This window comes from Bos taurus, chromosome 7, assembly GCF_002263795.3.
Source record: "Bos taurus isolate L1 Dominette 01449 registration number 42190680 breed Hereford chromosome 7, ARS-UCD2.0, whole genome shotgun sequence".
Lineage (NCBI taxonomy): Eukaryota > Metazoa > Chordata > Mammalia > Artiodactyla > Bovidae > Bos > Bos taurus.
In genome coordinates this window covers 3,640,736-3,660,623 of record NC_037334.1, presented here as the reverse complement: position 1 = coordinate 3,660,623, position 19,888 = coordinate 3,640,736, and the positions used below count along the sequence as shown (strand labels likewise).

At 44.3% G+C, this 19,888-nt stretch overlaps 1 long non-coding RNA gene across 1 annotated transcript; it reads left to right on the top strand.

Moving 5' to 3' along the window:
* The first annotated feature begins 2,124 nt into the window (after nucleotides 1-2,124).
* On the top strand, nucleotides 2,125-19,572 carry LOC112447319 (uncharacterized). The gene is made up of 3 exons (XR_003035420.2): nucleotides 2,125-4,708; nucleotides 5,291-5,382; nucleotides 8,567-19,572. It is a non-coding gene; the product is annotated as an uncharacterized lncRNA (long non-coding RNA).
* The last annotated feature ends 316 nt before the right edge of the window (nucleotides 19,573-19,888 follow it).

Below are 19,888 nucleotides of genomic sequence, written 5' to 3'. Positions count from 1 at the left end.
AGAGGAACCAGAGATCAAATTGCCAACATCCGCTGGATCATCGAAAAAGCAAGAGAGTTCCAGAAAAACATCTATTTCTGCTTTATTGACTATGCCAAAGCCTTTGACTGTGTGCATCACAATAAACTGTGGAAAATTATGAAAGAGATGGGAATACCAGACCACCTGACCTGCCTCTTGAGAAATCTGTATGCAGGTCAGGAAGCAACAGTTAGAACTGGACATGGAACAATAGACTGGTTCCAAATAGGAAAAGGAGTACGTCAAGGCTGTATATTGTCAACCTGGTTTTGAACTTACATGCAGAGTACATCACGAGAAACGCTGGACTGGAAGAAGCACAAGCTGGAATCAAGACTGCCGGGAGAAATATCAATAACCTCAGATATGCAGATGACACCACCCTTATGGCAGAAAGTGAAGAGGAACTAAAAAGCCTCTTGATGAAAGTGAAAGAGGAGAGTGAAAAAGTTGGCTTAAAGCTCAACATTCAGAAAACGAAGATCATGGCATCTGGTCCCATCGCTTCATGGCAAATAGATGGGGAGACAGTGGAAACAGTGTCAGACTTTATTTTTTTGGACTCCAAAATCACTGCAGATGGTGACCGCAGCCATGAAATTAAAAGATGCTTATTCCTTGGAAGGAAAGTTATGACCAACCTAGATAGCATATTCAAAAGCAGAGACATTACTTTGCCAACAAAGGTCCGTCTAGTCAAGGCTATGGTTTTTTCAGTGATCATGTATGGATGTGAGAGTTGGACTGCGAAGAAGGCTGAGCGCTGAAGAATTGATGCTTTTGAACTGTGGTGTTGGAGAAGACTCTTGAGAGTCCCTTGGACTGCAAGGAGATCCACCCAGTCCATTCTGAAGGAGATCAGCCCTGGGATTTCTTTGAAAGGAATGATGCTAAAGCTGAAACTCCAGTACTTTGGCCACCTCATGCGAAGAGTTGACTCATTGGAAAAGACTCTGATGCTGGGAGGGATTGGGGGCAAGAGGAGAAGGGGACGACAGAGGATGAGATGGCTGGATGGCATCACTGACTTGATGGACATGAGTCTGAGTGAACTCCGGGAGTTGGTGATGGACAGGGAGGCCTGGCGTGCTGAGATTCATGGGGTCGCAAAGAGTCGGACACGACTGGGCGACTGAACTGAACTGAACTGAACTGAATTATCCTTTGCATTGTGGACCCTTGAACAACTTTGTGTGTTGGGGCGCTGACCCTCTCTGCAGTAAAAAAAATCTGTGTATAACTTTAAGTCAATCCTCTATATCTGTTATATTGTGAATTCTTGAATTTAACCAACTGTGGCTAGTGTAGTATTGTAGTACATACTTAGTGGAAAAAAAATCCATGTATAAGTGGACCCACACAGTTCAAACCTGTTGTTCAAGGGTCAACTGTTTATCTGTGATATTAGTAAGATATCTTTTCTTTCATTTATAATTTTATTTATTTAGTCCTATTCTTTTTTCTTGGTAAGTCTGGCTAATGGTTTGTCAATTTTGTCTTTTCAAAAAACCAAAACTCAGTTTCATTTTCTTTTCTGTTGTTTTACTAATCTCTATTTCATTTATTTCTCCCTATGATCTTGTTATTTCCTTCCTTCTGCTAACTTTGCCCTTTGTTCTACTTTTTCTAGTTCCTTGAGGTAAAATGTTAGGTTATTTGAGATTTTTTAAAAATGTAGGCATTTATCGTTATGTAAGTGCCTGACTTTAAGCTTTTGATTGTTAAGGCATTCATTTCAAAAGATATCCATCTTGAATAAACATCTTGGCAACTGCATGACACAATTGATAGCCCAGGGAAGGAATTAGACCACCTCTGCTCCTGAAGTTCGCTCTTTCAGAAAGCCCCGGGTAACGTAGATACCTGACCACTTGAGTAACCCTGCTTCTCCCTTTCTGTGCCCTAATCCCTGCTCTTAAGCTTTAAATTAACCAATAAAGGGTGAATCTACAAAACTCTGGACACCCCAATCTTAGATTCTTTGAATCCCAATAAAAACAGCCCCCCATGGCTACTCTTTGTCTGCTACCCACTCCAGTACTCTGGCCTGGAGAAGTCCATGGACTGTATGTATAGTCTGTGGGGTTGCAAAGAGTCAGACACGACTGAGTGACTTTCACTTCACATTATTTGACTTAAACGTTATTTGTCTGATAAAAGGGTAGCTGTCCCTACTCATTTTTGGTCTTCATTTGCATGGAATATCTTTTTTTATCCCTTCGCTTTATGCCTATGTGTGTTCTTTTATTTAAAAAAATTATTTATTTGCTTATTTATTTATTGTAGGCTGGATTTTTCTCGCTGTGTGCGGACGTTCTCTAGTTTGGGTAAGTGGGGCTAGTCTCTAGTCGCGGCGTGTGAGCTTCTCTTGTTGCGGAGCCAGGCTCCACGTGCAGCACGGGCCTTCCACGGTTTCCAGGGCGTTCAGGGTTCGGTAGCTGCGGTGCAGAAGCTCGGTAGTTGTGGCCAACGGGCTTACTTGCCCTGAGGCACGCGGAATCCTGCCAAACCAGGGATTGCCCCATGTTTCCTGCACTGGCAGGCAGATTCTTCACTACGGGACCACCCGGGAAGTCTGGCCTATGTGTGTTCTTAAAGCTAAAGTGAGTCTCTTGAAGGAAGCATGTAGTTTGACTCTTTTTTTTTTTTTTAATTCATACAACTGCTCCATGTGTTTTGATTGAGAATTTAATCCATTTGTATTTAAAGTACTTATTGATAGGTAATGCCCTCAATATGGCATTTTTATTTATTTTTGGTCTTTAAAAATTATTTACTTTGGGCACTCAGCATTTCTTTTTTGAAGGATAATTGCAGTATTGTATTGGTTTTTGCCATGCATCAACATGGATCAGCCATTGGTATACATATGTTCCCCCCCTCTCTGGCATTTCCCTTTTTTTCTGGCCACAGCACGCAAGATCTTAGTTCCTTGACCACGGTTTGAACCCGTGCTCCCTGCTCCTTGCAGTGGAAGTGCAGAGTCCTAACCATTGGACCACCAGGGAAGTCCCTAATGCCATTAAAAAAAAAAACCAGCAAAAGCAAGTGTATTTGGAAATAGCCATTGGAACTGCAATTCCAGAAATTCAGGCTATGGGAGACTATAAACTAATGCTGTCTTAATACTTGTTTTCTGAATATTTGTAGTTTTTTCCCCTTCTGTTCCTGTTTTCCTTTATGAATTGATGCTTTTCTGTAGTAGTATGCTTTTATTCCCTTCTTTTTATCTTGTGTGTAACTACTATAGGTTTTACCCGAAGTTTCCTTGAAATATCTTATGTGACAGCTTATTTTAAGCTGATAATAACTTAACTTTGATCACTGACAAACTCTGCCCTTTACTCACCTCCATTTTATGTTTTTTAATGTCATAATTTACATCTTTTAATATTGTGTATCCATTAAAAACTTATTGTAGCAGTAGCTAGCTACTTTTTAAATACTTTTATCCTAAAACTTTGTCCTGGAGTTAAGTGCTTGATACACCATCACGTTACAGTTTTAGTTTTCTGAGTATGACTATACACCTACCTTTACTGGGGTATTGTATATTTTCATGTTTTTCTATTACTGATTAGCATCTTTTTGTTTCAGCATAAAGAACTCGTTTCAGAATTTTTTTGTAAGAAAGTTACAGAGTTCTGAGCTCTTTCAGCTTTCCTTGTTTGGAGAAGCCTTTATTTAGCTTTCATTTCTGAAGGACGACTTTTCTGGGCAAAGTATTCTTGGTGGCAGTCTTTCTCTTTCAGGGCTTTCATTCTGTACTGGCCCACAAGGTTTCTGCTAAGAAATCTGCATGTAGCCTTAGCAGTGGATAAGTTACTTTGTGTGAGAAAAATTTCACTTTTCTGCTTTTAACATTCTCTCTTTAGTTTTGATTTTTGATAGTTCTGTTATAATGTATCTTGAAGAATATAATTTTGGGTGAAATTTTGAGGTGATCTATTTGGCCTAAAGCTCAACATTCAGAAAACGAAGATCATGGCATCTGGTCCCATCACTTCATGGCAAATAGATGGGGAAACAGTGGAAACAGTGTCAGACTTTATTTTTTTGGGCTCCAAAATCACTGCAGATGGTGACTGCAGCCATGAAATTAAAAGATGCTTACTCCTTGGAAGGAAAGTTATGACTAGCCTAGATAGCATATTCAAAAGCAGAGACATTATTTTGCCAACAAAGGTCCGTCTAGTCAAGGCTATAGTTTTTCTTGTGGTCATGTATGGATGTGAGAGTTGGACTGTGAAGAAAGCTGAGCGCTGAAGAATTGATACTTTTGAACTGTGGTGTTGGAGAAGCTCTTGAGAGTCCCTTGGACTGCAAGGAGATCCAACCAGTCCATCCTAAAGGAGATCAGTCCTGGGTGTTCATTGGAAGGACTGATGCTAAAGCTGAAACTCCAATACTTCGGCCACCTCATGTGAAGAGTTGACTCATTGGAAAAGACTCTGATGCTGGGAGGGATTAGGGGCAGGAGGAAAATGGGACGACAGAGGATGAGATGGCTGGATGGCATCACCGACTCGATGGACATGAGTTTGAGTAAACTCCGGGAGTTGGTGATGGACAGGGAGGCCTGGCGTGCTGCGATTCGTGGGGTCACAAAGAGTCGGACATGACTGAGCGACTGAACTGAACTGAACTGATTAGCTTCATGAACTTGGATGTCTAAATCACTCCACAGGTTTGGGAATTTTTCAGCCATTCTTTCTTTTTTCTTTAACATTTTTCTTTATTTATTTTTATTGAGATATAGTTGACAAATAACATTATATTAGTCTCAGGTATACAAAATAATGGTTTGATATTTATATGTACTGCGAAAGACTTAAGATTTACTCTCTTAGCCATTATTTTTAAAAATAAGCTTTCTAACCTCTTCTTCCTCTCTTCTTCTGGGACACAGTTGTACACAATTATGTGTACATTGTTCACTGATTATTTCTTCTGCATGGTCAAGTTTGTTGTTGAAGCTTTCTGTACAGGTTTCTGTGTGGACATAAGTTTTCAGTTTTTTGGTTATATACCCCAAAGTTAGATCATTAGATTGGTGGTATGCTCAGAAGGGCATTAAAAACACTTCCTCAGGCTCTGTATCACTCTAGAGGGGTGGGATGCAGCGGGAGATGGGAGGGAGGTTCAAAAGGGAGGGGACATATGTATACCTGTGGCTGATTCATGTTGAGGTTTGACAGAAAACAACACAATTCTATAAAGCAATTATCCTTCAATAAAAAAAAATAAAAACAAAAGATGTCCCCCACAGGTTCATGATTTGAAGATGAAACATGTTCTGTGAGACCCCGTGGATTGCTGCTGGATGTCTCAAGTGTCATATCCAAGGAATCATTGCTAAATGTAATGTCAAGAACATTTTCAGCTATGTTTTCTTCTAAGAGGTTAATAATTTAGGTCTCCTGTTTAGTTCCTTACCCATTTGGAGTTAATTTTTGTATCTGGCATTAGGTAAGGGTTCAACTTCATCCTTTGCATGGGGAGATCCAGATTTTCCAGCACTACTTGTTGAAAAGACCGTCCTTTCCACTCTTGAATGGTCTTGGCACCCTTGTTAAAAACCACTTGACCATATATGTGAGAGTTTATCTCTGAGCTCTCTATTCTATTCCATTAGTCTAGACGTCTTTTTAAAAAGTTATTTATTTGGCTGCAGTGGGTCTCCGCTGTGGCTTGTGAACTCTTATCTGCAGCATGTGGGATCCAGTTCCCTGACCAGGGATTGAAACTGGGCCCCCTGCACTGGGAGCTCCCGCTTATCCACTGACACCAAGGAAGTCCTTGTGTGCTTTTTCAGTGCCAGGGCCATGTCATTTTGATTACTGTAGTTTCTACTAAGTTTAGAAATCAGGAAATGTGAATTTTCCAAATGCTTGGTCCTGCTGTGGCTCCTCATGGGACGCAGTTACTGGATGTACTTCTGAAATGTTTTTTCTAAGTTCTCCTTTGTGGAGCAAAGAGAGTATGCCCAACACCGCCATGGGCCCACTGGGGCATGGTTGCTATGTCTGCTGCTGCTGCTGCTAAGTCGCTTCAGTCGTGTCCGACTCTGTGCGACCCCATAGACGGCAGCCCACCAGGCTCCCCCGTCCCTGGGATTCTCCAGGCAAGAACACTGGAGTGGGTTGCCATTTCCTTCTCCAATGCATGAAAGTGAAAAGTGAAAGTGAAGTCGCTCAGTCGTGTCCGACCCTCAGCGACCCCATGGACTGCAGCCTTCCAGGCTCCTCCATCCATGGGATTTTCTAGGCAAGAGTACTGGAGTGGGGTGCCACTGCCTTTCTCCCCAAAGAAGGGGTACAGTTCCAAGCCAGCCACTTCAATCTTCCCAGGTCAGGACTGCAAGGGGAACTGGGGCAAAGTCAGGTAGGAGGCAGAGCTCTTGCATTTACCCAAGGATCTGGATTAGGCCCATTCCTGCTCTAGCTGGTTATTGGGAGTTGACTGGCTCCTGCCTTTGTGTGGCTCTTCTGGAGCTCTGATTGTCTGTGGAATAGAACTGCATCTGGCCATTATGGCCTGAGGCAGAGTTTCAAGAGGCTGGCAGTAATGGCAGGGTTGTTCTGTTATGCTCAATGTGGCAGGGGAAAGCATTTGCTACAGATTTACTTACAGGTGGGGAGAGAGTGAGAGTTAATTCCTAGGTAGGTTGATAAGGGGTCGCAAAGAGTCGGACACGACTGAGCGACTGATCTGATCTGATCTGATAGAAATAAACACTGCTTAAGATCAATGGCAGGATTTGGTCTGAAACAGAGTAAATATAGAAGCCTAGGGCAAGGTCACATAATCAATCAATAATAAAAATTGTCAGGATACAGAGTATGGGTCTGAGAAGAGGCAAGATCAAATCTAAATCAAGTTTAGGGGAAAGGGCGAGGGCAAGGTTGAGGCTTAAGCCAAGGACAAATTTTCAGTCAGTAATAGAGAAGATCAAGATGAATTTAAGGGACAGGACATATGTGAAAAGAGGAATGTGGGGAAAGTCAGTTCACAAAGTCAGATCAAGGCCAAATTATTGGTCACAGAGAAATTGAGGAAGACAGTTAGAGACATGCTGTGTTTGACCAATATCTATGTCAATTTCAAGATTACATCAATTTCAAAGTCAAGTTGACAACAAGATCAAGGTCAAATTCTTAGTCATTATTAGAAATGGTGAAGATAGTATGTTTACTGAGACTATGGTTCTGAAAAGGGTGAAGGTCATAATTAGGCCATGATCAAGTTCAATATCATAAAAGCCCAAATCAGGGAGTTCCCTAGTGGTCTAGTGGTTAGGACTCTGAGCTTTCACTGCTGAGAGTTCAATTCCTTGTCAGGAAAGTAAGATCCCACATACTACATGGCACAGCGCAAAAAAAAAAAGCCAAAATCAAGCTCATATTAACAAATTAGTGACAGAAAGGATCCAGATAGTACATAGGAGATACAGTTTGTTTAAAATAAGGGTCGAGGTAAAGTTAAAGGTCAGGGTCAATATTAAGATTGGGGTTGAAGTTAAATTGTTAGTCATGGAGAATGCTAGGATGGTAGTCAAGAACAGATTACAAAACTGGAACAGATAAAGGTCAAGAACAATGCCAGGTGAAGTTCATATTCAGGGTCAGATTCAAGTTTAAGTTTTCAGTAGGGGTAGCAAAGAACACTGAAGAAGGTGAAGGACAGGATTTGGTCTGTATCAGAGTCAATATACAGGTCAAGGTTAAATTAAAATAATCTTTCAGTAATACAGTAATGAGAGGGACAGAATATGGGCCTGAAAGGGGTCATGGTCAAGGTGAGGTCAAGGTCAAGGTCAAAATCTAAGTTTGGTTCAAACAGTGTTAAAGATATGAAAAGACAGTCTGATATAGGCCATTGGTCTGAAAACGTCTAGGTCAAGGAAAGGTGAAGGTCAAGAGAAAGATTGACAGGTTCCTTGGACCCATTCTTGGCTACTACTTTTAAGAAACAGGGAGGCCAGCTAGAAGCAGAAAAAGACCCCCAGCCCGTACCCCCACCCTAGGGGCCAAAAGGTCCTTTAGCCAGGGCCTGGCAGTGAGGGAAGCAGAAAACCTCCCTGGTGACCCTTGCTCCCAGTTCCTCCCCTAACCTGAAAGCCAACTCTGGGCAGCAGCTCTCTCTTCCTGGCCCAGCCCATGGGCGAGTTCCCTGACAGCCAGCCTCTCCACCAGGACAAGTTCTCTTTTCCCCAAGGGCAGAGTCCTGATCTGAATGGGTGGACAAGGTGGAAGTGAGTATGGAGGGCATCAGTAGGGCTGAGCTAGAGGCCCCCGCTTGCACAGGCAGCTTTGGGTGGGAGGGTTAAGTTGGGGCCAGGTAGATGGGGCATTGGCTTCACTGAGGTCCCGGAGGCCGGCAATATTCAGGAGGACACTCTTGGGGCACCCGGCGGAAGTTCCCAATAATAACAGCCATCTAACCTGAATGGGCCGGGTCTCCTCTGCTCTCACAAGCTAAGTGGAGTCACTTCCATCCAGGATACTGAGTGCTTTCCTTTTACTGTCCTCCCCACTCACCCCAGCCAGCCACCAGTCTCACCTCTTGCAGCAGATCAGACAGCGGCTCCTTCAAAACATCACCTGCCCCTCCATCTCCTGGAAAGGGACCACAGTCCACGACACCATTAGCTGCGCGGTACAGTATCCCAGCCCTGAAACCCTGCGGGCCCAGGTCAGACCAACAGGTAGAGTCGGCCCTGGCGTGTGACGCTCGACACACCTGGAGGGTCCCGAACGGGGCACGGAAGTGCGGAGATGGCCTCCAAGTACTTGCACCTCCAGTCTTTGAAAATGACTGAGCCGTTCATTCCCCTGCGCGGCACAGCCTGGATGATCCCTCTAGAGCCTCCAGCCTCAAGAGACCTTCGCCTAAGGCACCGCCCCCAGATCCGTACCGGTTTCGCTGGAGCTGAAAACTATATGATAGAGGCCGCCAGGTGGCGCCAGACAACCGGCGCGAACGTCAGCGTGGGGAATCCGGATCGCAGGACTGAGAGGAAACACCGCCCGCCCCCTGGATGCCGGGTCCTGGTCCAGGCTCACCTCTGAGCGTGTCTCTCCAGACAAGCGGCAGCAAATGCGTCAGCCTGGGAGCTCAAAGCCTGCGCGGCGTGACCCCAGCAGCAGAAGGGGGACTAGGAAAAATTCTTTTGGGAAAGGTCCCAGAACCACTGTTCACTTCCAGAGACGTCTGCTGGGAAGGGGACATTCTCCCTATGCGACTGCGCGGCTCTGGGCTCCGGAGGGGAGGTAGAAAAAGTCCCGGAGATAATGCCAGGCAGGGGCGTTCTGCCCATCTTCCTAGACCTGCAGGAGCGCAGATTTGGGTGGGAGGGCATGCACTGTAAACCTGAAATCATGAAAGTAGCCCTAGAAACATGGATGAATCATTTTCATTCTACAATGTCGGAGAGGAAGTTTTCCCTAAAGCATAAAACGAGACCCAGAAGCCATAAAGGAAATGACTGGTAAACTTGATCACACAAAGTTTAAACAAAGTCTGTCTATTCCACAAGGGAAGTCCAACTGTAGCAGTGGTCAGCGATAGGACACAAGGCATAAAGGGTCTTTCCTTCCCTGGCACCGGCCTGCAGGCGCCACTGAGACAGACACCGGCTCTGCAGCACAGTCCTACCCAGCCATTTGTCACCCCCCTGTGGGCCCCTCCGCCCAAGTCAGCAACTGTCAGCCCCAACCAATTAACGGCCCTGTTCTGCCACTGGTCCCGGCCTCAGAAAGCGCCTTCCCACTCTCTGTCTTGTGTATAAAAGCACCCTGATTCCCGAGGGAGATGAGATGGTTCTTAGGCCAGTCTGCCATCTCCGCTGTCTGCTGGCCTTCCGATTAAAGTAATCATTCCTTGCTCCAACAACTCGTCTTGCAATTTATTGGCCTGCCATGGAGTGAGCAGAATGAGCTTGGGCTCAGTAGCAAATTTTGGCAAAGCCAGCCAGGAGCCTTGCTGCTCGTGATGAGCCGGCCCCAGTTGGGGAATTTTCAGGTAAGGCCTGCAGCTTCCAGGACCATTTCTCCTGAGGATCTTCCCTTCACAATTTCTGTAGCGGCACTGGCTGCCCCAGCGCTTGGCAGTTGGAGCAAGTTGACATTTAGGAGCTGTAGGGCTCCACATACTAGGGAAAGTTGCTCCCGTGTGTACAGCTGGGAACATATTCTCCTCTCAATTCGTTTGTTTGTTGTTTCAGGGTACCCTTCTGGAGGGCAGAATTGTCATTGGATTTTACCTGCTTTGTGAACTGGTTCGTTTGCTTTTGTTTTTGTGTCCATTCACAATGGAATCTGTTTGTTCCTTTGGTATTGAAATCTGTTCGTGTCTTTGTTTTGTGATTCTTGAACTTATCAAGAGAGGAAATACTCCGTCTGTCCCTAAGGACAGCCTTTTGGGTCATATCCTAAATGGCAAAATACAGTTGTGGGCCTATGACTAAGAAAGAGATGATATTCGATTGTAGTGGTGTGTGGTCTCCATATACACTAGAATCAGGGGCGCAATGGCCCTTAAATGGCTCACTTAATTATGATACAATCTCACAAATTTTTTTTTGTGAAAGGGCAGGTAAAAGTGATGAGATTCCGTATGTAGAGGCAGTTAGGCTGTTACATCAGGAAGAAAAGAAGTCCGATGGCTGCCACCTTATGGGGCAGCGGTCTTAAAGGGAAGTCAAGGAGAAACCTATTCTACAAGAGGAAGAGGGAGAACATGAGAGTGAGGATTTGCTGTTTCAGAACTTAACCACCCCTCCGACCAACCCAGCTCCTCCACTGGCCAAGCACACTGCACTGGCAGTTGTTCCAGCTGCCCCCATGCCATGGGCATATCCATCGCCTCCTGTTTCCCCTCCTTTTGGAGATGAATTAGAGGTTTCTATGTTAACACCCAGGTCACAGGAGGCTGGTTTGGTATCACCATCCTAGATGTGATAGGGAACCCAATTTGGACTGGAAGCCACTTCTGGAGCAGGGCAAACTCCTTTGTCTGATATCACTTCAGTTCAGTTCAGTTGCTTAGTCGTGTCCAACTCTTTGCAACCCCATGGACTGCAGCACGCCAGGCTTCCCTGTCCATCACTAACTCCCAGAGCTTGCTCAAACTCATGTCCATTGAGTCAGTGATGTCATCCAACCATCTCATCCTCTGTCATCCCCTTCTCCTCCTGCCTTCAATCTTTCCCAGCATCAGGGTCTTTTCCAGTGAATCATTTCTTTGCATCAGCTGGCCAAAGTATTGGAGTTTCAGCTTCAGCATCAGTCCTTCCAATGAATGCTCAGGACTGATTTCCTTGAGGATTGACTGGTTTGATCTCTTTGCAGTCCAAGGGACTCTCAACAGTCTTTTCCAACGCTGCAGTTCAAGAGCATCAATTCTTTTATGATATCACTTAGGAGGCCTTAATGCAGATGGTCACCAGTGGGGTGTCTATGAATACACCAGCCAGTTTCAACTTCAGATTTGTTTAATTGGGAAAACAATGACCCTACTTTATCGAGAGGACCCCCTCCGCACGATGGAACTTTTCACTTCCACCTTTGCCCTTCACCATCCCTCTTGGATAGACATTCATACTCGTATGAATTTGGTGCTCACAGGGGATGAAAGAAGGACAGTCATTGACAAGGCTAGAGACGAAGCACGCCAGCCTTATCTAGCCGATCCAGATGAACTCCAGAAGCAAACCTGGCAGTTCCTATTGCTGAACCTGACTGGGATCCCAACAACGGAAGTATGCCACTCCTAAAGCATTACAGGAAGTGTATCTTAGCAGGCTTTCGAAAGGCAGTACCTAGGCAACAGAGCTTAAACAAAATTCAGGGGCTACACTAAAAACCCAGTGAAGACCCATAAAAATTTCTAGGAAGAATTTATCAAGCTTGTAGGTGGTACACTGATGCTGACCCTAAGGCCCCTGAAAATATAAGAATGGTGACTATCACTTTCACTGGGCAAAGTGCCCCAGATATAAGAAGAAAATGACAAAAGTTAGATGGTACATTGGGAATGAAACCTTCTCAGTTGGTAGATGTTGCTTTTAAGGTGTTCCATAACAGGGAACAACAACAGAAGCCAAGAGGATGCAAGGTGGAGCGCTACGTTATCGGCAGTAGCAGTGGATTCCCAGAGGGCAAGTAACCGGAAGAGAAGTGAGCCACCGCTGGGGAAGGAACGATGCACCTCCTGTAAGGAGGAAGGCCATTGGGAGAGAAACTGCCCTCAGTTAAGGAATAAAAAAAGATAACAACAAAAGAAAGGTGGGAGCTTCTCACATGGTAGAAAGAGGAAGACACTCTGATGATGAACGGAGGGACCTGGGAGCTCCCTTGGACTTGAGATATTTGATTCAAATGTCCCGACAGGAGCCCTGGGTAACTGTGACGGTGGGGAACGAGTTAATTGACTTTCTAATAGATATAGGTGTAGCATACTCCGTGGTGAACCAAGGTGGCACAGAAACCATCTCCATCCATCCCAGGCATGGGAGTGTCTGGGGAAAGACAAAATCAGTCCTTCTGGCAACCCCTAGAGTGCCAATTAGGGGACTTCACCCTGAAACACAGGTTTGTTTTTTTTTTTTTTATATATATATTCCAGTGTGTGCAAAATTGGTCCTTCTTGCAACCTCTGGGGAAGTACACAATAGTTCCTTCTTATAACCTCTAGAATGCCAATTAGGGGACTATACCCTGAAACACAGTGGTTTTTTTTTTTCACCTATCCGGGCATGTCCATTCCCTCTTTTGGGTAGAGATCTTCTTTGTAAAATAAATTCTCAAGTAACTTTTTCTCTAGGGCAGTTTGATATCAGAATCCCTCCAGACTATGCTTTAAGCCTATAGATGGCACTCATGGATGCTCCTGAAGAGGAGACAACCTTTTCCCACTGAGATCTATGAAAAGGTAAGGCCAGAAGTGTGGGTTAATGGCACCCCTGGGAAGGCCAAGAATGCATGGCCAATACAAATTCCATTAAAAAAAAAAATGCTGGGACACCTACTTTAAAGCAATACCTTTTGAGACAAGAGGGCCGAAAGGGAATACAGACAATTCTCAAGGAGTTTTTGAAAATGGGACTGATTAAACCTTGCATGTCCCCATGTGGGCTTCTCTTGTGGCTCAGATGGTAAAGAATCTACCTGCAATGCAGGGGACCTGGGTTCGATACCTGGGTTGGGAAGATCCCCTGGAGTAGAGCATGACAACCCACTCCAGGATTCTTGCCTGGAGAATCCCCCTGGACAGAGGAGCCTGGCGGGCTACAGTCCATGGGGTCACAATCTTATAGCCACGCATTCCGGGAAACAAACTCGCTCAGAAGGACAATGCAGATAGTGGAGTGCAGTTTATTACACCGGCGGGCCCAAGGCAGAGTCTCCTCTTAGCCAAGGACTCTGACCGACTTCTGTGAAAACCTTATATACCTTAAGTGTACTGCTCAAGCCCACATCCCCAAATTCCTTAAACCTAGCCTGAAAAATGTCAAAGGGAGATACAATCAGGTTACAGGCATGATTCATAATCAGAAGGGTCAGCTGGTTATACACTGTGGCCTATACCAATGGGTGCCATCAAGATTACAAAGATGACTGACCACATAGGGGACCATTACATTCTTTTTGGCGACGGGAAATCTCGGTATGGAATCTGGTGTTTATCAGTCCGGGAGGCCAGTTCGGCTGTAGGTATGTTATCTCCATGGCTACCAGGCACATGGTCCAAAGTTCACTGAAAGTGCAAGATGGAGTTTCCTTCTTTTTCAAGATGGAGTTTCCTTCTTTTTCAGATGGAGTCGGCTCAGCCTGTTCCTTTCCTCCCTCAGCAGAGAGTCGGACACGACTGAGTTACTAAGCACATAGGGGTGTTTTTGAAAATAGGGCTGATTAAACCTTGCAGGTCCCCATATAACACCCCTAGCATCCTGGTCAAAAAGCTGAACTCAACAGAGTAACACTTTGTCCAAGAGTTGAGAACTATTAATGAAATAGTCCAAGATTTGCACCCAGTGGTACCTAATTCATATACTCTGCTTACAACTATTTTGGGAGAATATAGCTGGTTCTGTTTTGGACTTGCAAAATGCTTTTTTCTGCATTCCTATTGCAGAAGCATCACAGCAGCTTTTTGCTTTTGAATGGCAGGATCCAGAAACACATGTAATCTCACAGTATTGTTGCACCGTCCTGCCTCAAGGATTTAAGAATTCTCCTATCTTGTTTGGGGAAATGCTGGCAATGGACCTTAGAAACTTGATATAGGCTAAAGGACTCATATTCCAATATGGGGATAACTTGCTCATAGTAAGCCCTATTTATGATAAGTGTCTGCTGCTGCTGCTAAGTCTCTTCAGTCGTGTCTGACTCTGTTTGACCCCATAGGCGGCAGCCCACCAGGCTCCCCTGTCCCCGGGATTTTTCAGGCAAGAATACTGGAGTGGGTTGCCATTTCCTTCTCCAATGCATGAAAGGGAAAAGTGAAAGTGAAGTAGCTCAGTTGTGTCCAACTCTTAGCGACCCCATGGACTGCAGCCTACCAGGCTCCTCTGTCCATGGGATTTTCCAGGCCAGAAAACCCACTGAAGTGGGTTGCCATTGCCTTCTCCGTGATAAGTGTCTACTAAATACCATCAGAACCACGAACTATTTGGCCAGTTGTGGATATAAGGTTTCCCAGAAAAAGGCCCAAGTATGTAAGCAACATGTCAAATATCTAGGTTTTTCCATTTCCAAAGGACAGTGGGGTCTTTTACCTGACAGAAAATGGGCAGTTGGAGGCTTGAGAATACCCAAGACTTGTAGATAACTGAGAGGGTCTCTGGGAATGGCAGGGTTCTGTTGGATCTGGATCTCAAACTATGAGCTCATAGTAAAGCCCCTCTATGAGGCTTTAAATGGCTATGATTTTGAGCCCCTTATTTGGACTAGCAGATGCCAAGCAGCCTTTGAAACCATAAAGACAGTGTTAGTTTCAGCTCCTGCTTTAGTGCTGCCAGACTTAAAGAAGCCTTTCAGACTGTATGTTCATAGGAGTGTTAATGCGAACTTTGGGAAACACCCGCCGACATGTTCCTCCTCCTGAAAACAACTAGAACAGACCATTAAGGGATGGCCCCTTTGGCTTCTAGTTGTAGCGGCTACTTGTGACATACTTCTGGAAGCTGAGACGTCTCCCCCAAGGCAGCCCAGCACTGTGTGTGTCCCTCACCGCATCCTTTCTTTGCTGGAACAAAGAGGTGGCTATTGGCTGACTTCTGGCAGAATGGGAAAATACCACACCATTCTCCTGGACCATCTGAAAGTGAGACTTCAATGCTTCTCAGCCACATTGCTGCCGATTGATGGTGCATGATCCCCAGAGCACGCCTGCCCACACGTCATGGAGCTGGCGCGCTCTAGCAGACTGGACTTAATGCATCAACCTTTGGCTAAGCCAGATGAGGACGTATTGACCAATGGAAGCAGCTTTGTGGGCTGAGGTAGGCGATGCACCGGGTGCGTGGTGATAACCCTTACAGACATCGTGGAAGCAAAACCCTGTCCCCAGGAGCCCAGCTCAGAAGGCAGAGACTACTGCTCTGACAAGAGCCCTACTACTCAGTAAAGGCAAGCGGGTGAGTATATACATAGACTCTCACTATGCGTAGCGCACGCATAAGGGGCAATGTGGAGAGAAAGCGGACTCCTCACTTCAAACAATAAAGACAGCAACCATGCTTCCAAGATCCTGTTGCTGTTAGAAGCAGTCTATAAGCCCTCACAAGTGGCTGTAATGCACTTCCCAGGCCACCGACCTGGTAACTCAGAGGTAAAGAATCTGCCTGCAATGCAGGAGGCCTGGGTTTGATCCTTCGGTCAGGAAGATCCCCTGGAGAAGGGAATGGCACCCCACTCCAGTATTCTTGCCTGGAAAATCCTATGGACAGCGGAGCCTGCGGGCTACAGTCCATGGGGTTGCCAACAGTCGGACAGGACTGAGTGACTAACACTTAATATATAATAAAAGGCAACCAGCTAGCTGACCAATCTGCAAACAAAGCAGCGAAGGAAGGGAATTATTAAGCCACGATAGGGTCACTACTCCCATAGATTAGCTTGTCAAGATACTAGCCAGTATATTCAGAAAAGGACAAAGAGAGAGCCAAGGAGTGGGGATTCACTCTTGAACACACTCCACCTTGTTGGAAATGTAACGCACAAGGAAGTGCTTTGATTCTCGAGGCCTCCTGAACACTGTGCTCCAGCACATTCATAACAGTACCCATTACGGGAGAGATGCTACTTTACAATGGATTCAGAAATATACAATGGGTCCTAGAAAGGACCCAACGCTGGGAAAGATTGAAGGCAGGAGGAGAAGCAGACAATAGAGGATGAGATGGTAGGACGGCATCACAGACTCAATGAACATGAGTTTGAGCAAGCTCCGGGGGATGGTGAAGGACAGGGAAGCCTGGCGTGCTGCAGTCATGTATGCAGACCTCTGCATGGGGTTGCAGAGTTGGACATGACTGAGCAACTCAACAACAACCACCTACAAAGGGCCATTTACTGAGTCACTCAAAATTGCATGGTTTGTGCAAAAAAGTAACCCGAAGACTGAGGGACTGAACAACAACCCAAGACCCCAGTTAAGCAAAGATACTCTTATCAGACAGGACATTCCAAGGACTTAGAGATTCCCTCCCAGGAGCCAAACGAGGCCAGACCTGTCTTGGAGTGTGCAGGTTCTGTGCTGGACTCAAGATTGCCAGAAATATCAATAATTTCAGATATGCAGATGACACCACTCTTATGGCAGAAAGCAAAGAGGAGCTAAAGAGCCTCTTGATGAGGGTGAAAGAGGAGAGTGAAAATGCTGGCTTAAAACTCAACATTCAAAAAATGAAGATCATCACATCTAGTCCCATCACTTCATGGGAAATAGGTGGGGAAACAGTGGAAACAGTGACAGACTTTGTTTTCTCGGACTCCAGTATCATTGCAGATGGTGACTGCAGCCATGAAATTAAAAGATGTTTGCTTCTTGGAAGAAAAGCTATGACAAACCTAAACAGTGTATTAAAAAGCAGAGACATCACTTTGCTGACAAAGGTCCATGTAGTCAAAGCTATGGTTTTTCCAGTAGTCATGTACAGATGTGAGAGTTGGAGCATAAAAAAGTCTGAGTGCCAAAGAATTGATGCTTTCAAACTGTGGTGTTGGAGAAGACTCTTGAGAGTCCCTTGGACTGCAAGGAGATCAAACCAGTCAAGCCTAAAGGGAATCAGTCCTAAATATTCACTGGAAGGACCGATGCTGACTCAGAAGCTCCAATACTTTGGCCACCTGATGCGAAGAGCCGACTCATTGGAAAAGACCCTGATGCTGGAAAGATTGAGGGCAGGAGGAGAAGGGGAACACAGAAGACGAGATGGTTGGGTGGCATCATCGACTATCGATGAGTCTGAGCAAACTCCACAAAATAGTGAAGGACAGGGAAACCTGGTGTGCTGCAGTCCATGGAGTCGCAAAGAGTAGGACACGACTGAACAACAACATATTTTAAATTTATTTATTTTTGGCTGTGTTAGGTCTTCGTGGCTGCTTGGGCTTTTCTCTGGTTGTGGATAACGGGGGTCACTCTCTAACTGCAGTGCGTGGGCTTCTCTTTGCGGTGGCTTCTCTTGTTGCGGAACGCAGGCTCTAGGGCATGCGAGCTTTAGTAACTGTGGCTCCTTGTCTTGCCCAATAGTTGTGGCACACAAGCTTAGTCGCTCTACAGCATGTGGGATCTTCATGTATCAGGGGTCAAATCTGTGTCTTCTGCATTGGCAGGTGGACTCTTCACCTGTTTAGGAGTGTGCAGGTTATGAACATCCCAGACCTTGACCACAGAGCCACCCAGGAAGCCCTAAATGAATTTTAAGACTTAAGCAAATGAAAAGATATCCTGAGTTCACGCTTTGGAACACATAATATTGCTAAGATGACAGTAAAGTAATATACAGATTCAATGCTATTCCTATCAAAATTGCAGTGGTTTTTTATTTGTTGTTGTTAGAAAATACCCAACATAAAATATAGAGTTTGAAGGGAGCCCAAAGAACCAAAACAGCCTGGAATAAGAAGCATAATTAGAGGACTCACATTTCCAGATTTTATTTTATTTTTTATTTTTCTAATATAAAAATTTTAATTATATTTGGAGGCTAATTACAGTATTGTAGTGGTTTTGCCATACATTGACATGAATCTGCCACGGGTGTACATGCGCTCCCTATCCTGAACTCCCGTCCCACCTCCCTCCTCATCCCATCCCTCTGGATCATCCCAGTGCACCAGCCCCGAGCACCCTGTCTCATGCAGCGAACCTGGACTGGCGATCTGTTTCACATATGATAATATACATGTTTCAATGCTATTCTCTCGAATAATCCTACCCTCACGCTCTCCCACAGAGTCCAAAAGACTGTTCTTAAAAAGACTGTCCAAAAGACAGATTTTAAAACTTAACTTCTAGGCCACAGTAATCAGAACAGTGTGCTATTGACATAGAGATAGACACAGACAAGTGGACAGAATAGGGGGACTAGAAATAAAACCTCAGGTATACGATCAATTCATTTTCAACATGGATATTAAGACTATCCAGTGAGACTATTCATTCTTTTTTTTTAATTTTATTTTATTTTTAAACTTTACATAATTGTATTAGTTTTGCCAAATATCAAAATGAATCCGCCACAGGTATACATGTGTTCCCCATCCTGAACCCTCCTCCCTTCTCCCTCCCCATACCATCCCTCTGGGTCGTCCCAGTGCACTAGCCCCAAGCATCCAGTGAGACTATTCATTCTTGTCCACAAATTATGGTGGGCAAACTGGACATCTACATGAAAAAAATGTGGTTGGGCTCTTACCTCACATATACACAACAATTAACTCATAAAGGATCAAGACTTAAATGACAGAGCTAAAACTACAAAAATCTTGGGAAAAAAACATAGAGGGAAAATCTTCATGATCTTGGATTTGACAATGATAAATTAGACATCAGGAAAATTAAAAACTTTTATGCATCCCTTATGTCATTTAAAAGAGATTAATATCTGATGTATACCAAGACTCATAACTCAACAACAAGAAGACAAAAATATCTAATTCCAAAGTAGGCAAATAGTTTATTTATGGAAGTATTTAATCTCCCCAAAGAAAACATCATTTGCCTTTCTGTGTGTTGCCTTTTCACTCTCTTCATAGTGTCCTTTGATGCACAAAAGATTTTAATTTTCATGATGTCTAATTTATCTATTTTTTTATTTCATCATGCCTATGCTTTTGATCTTATACTTAAGAAATCACTGTTGTGATGAGTAGGAACTCATTGGTTCTGTTGATTATTTTTGTGCAAAGAAATCCGAAGTCAGTGCTTATCTCGTTGGCCAGGGCACTACATGAATTTTAGCTTCCTTTTGTTTTTCAGGCTGGTTGGTTTATTTCAGGATGTAATATTTGGATAGCTCTACCAAATTACAAAAAGAAATTAAAATAGTAAATAAATTTGCTTATATTATCAAGTTTGTGCATTCTGCCACTTATTGTGCGGTAATCAATTACAGTTCAGTTTTGGTTTATTACCTCAGATTCTAGCATTTATATTTCTTTTTATTTAATTTAGCAGAGATTTGGAAGCTCCAACATAAATTATAGGTCAAAAGATGCCTCAGAAGAAAGAAATTGCTCTCTGTGTTGCTATACTTTAACTAGTGAAATAAAATTTTTTGTTTTCTAGCAACTGAAAATAACACTGGATTTCCTTTCTCCTCTAGTATTGTTGAGCTTTGTATAAACACTTATGA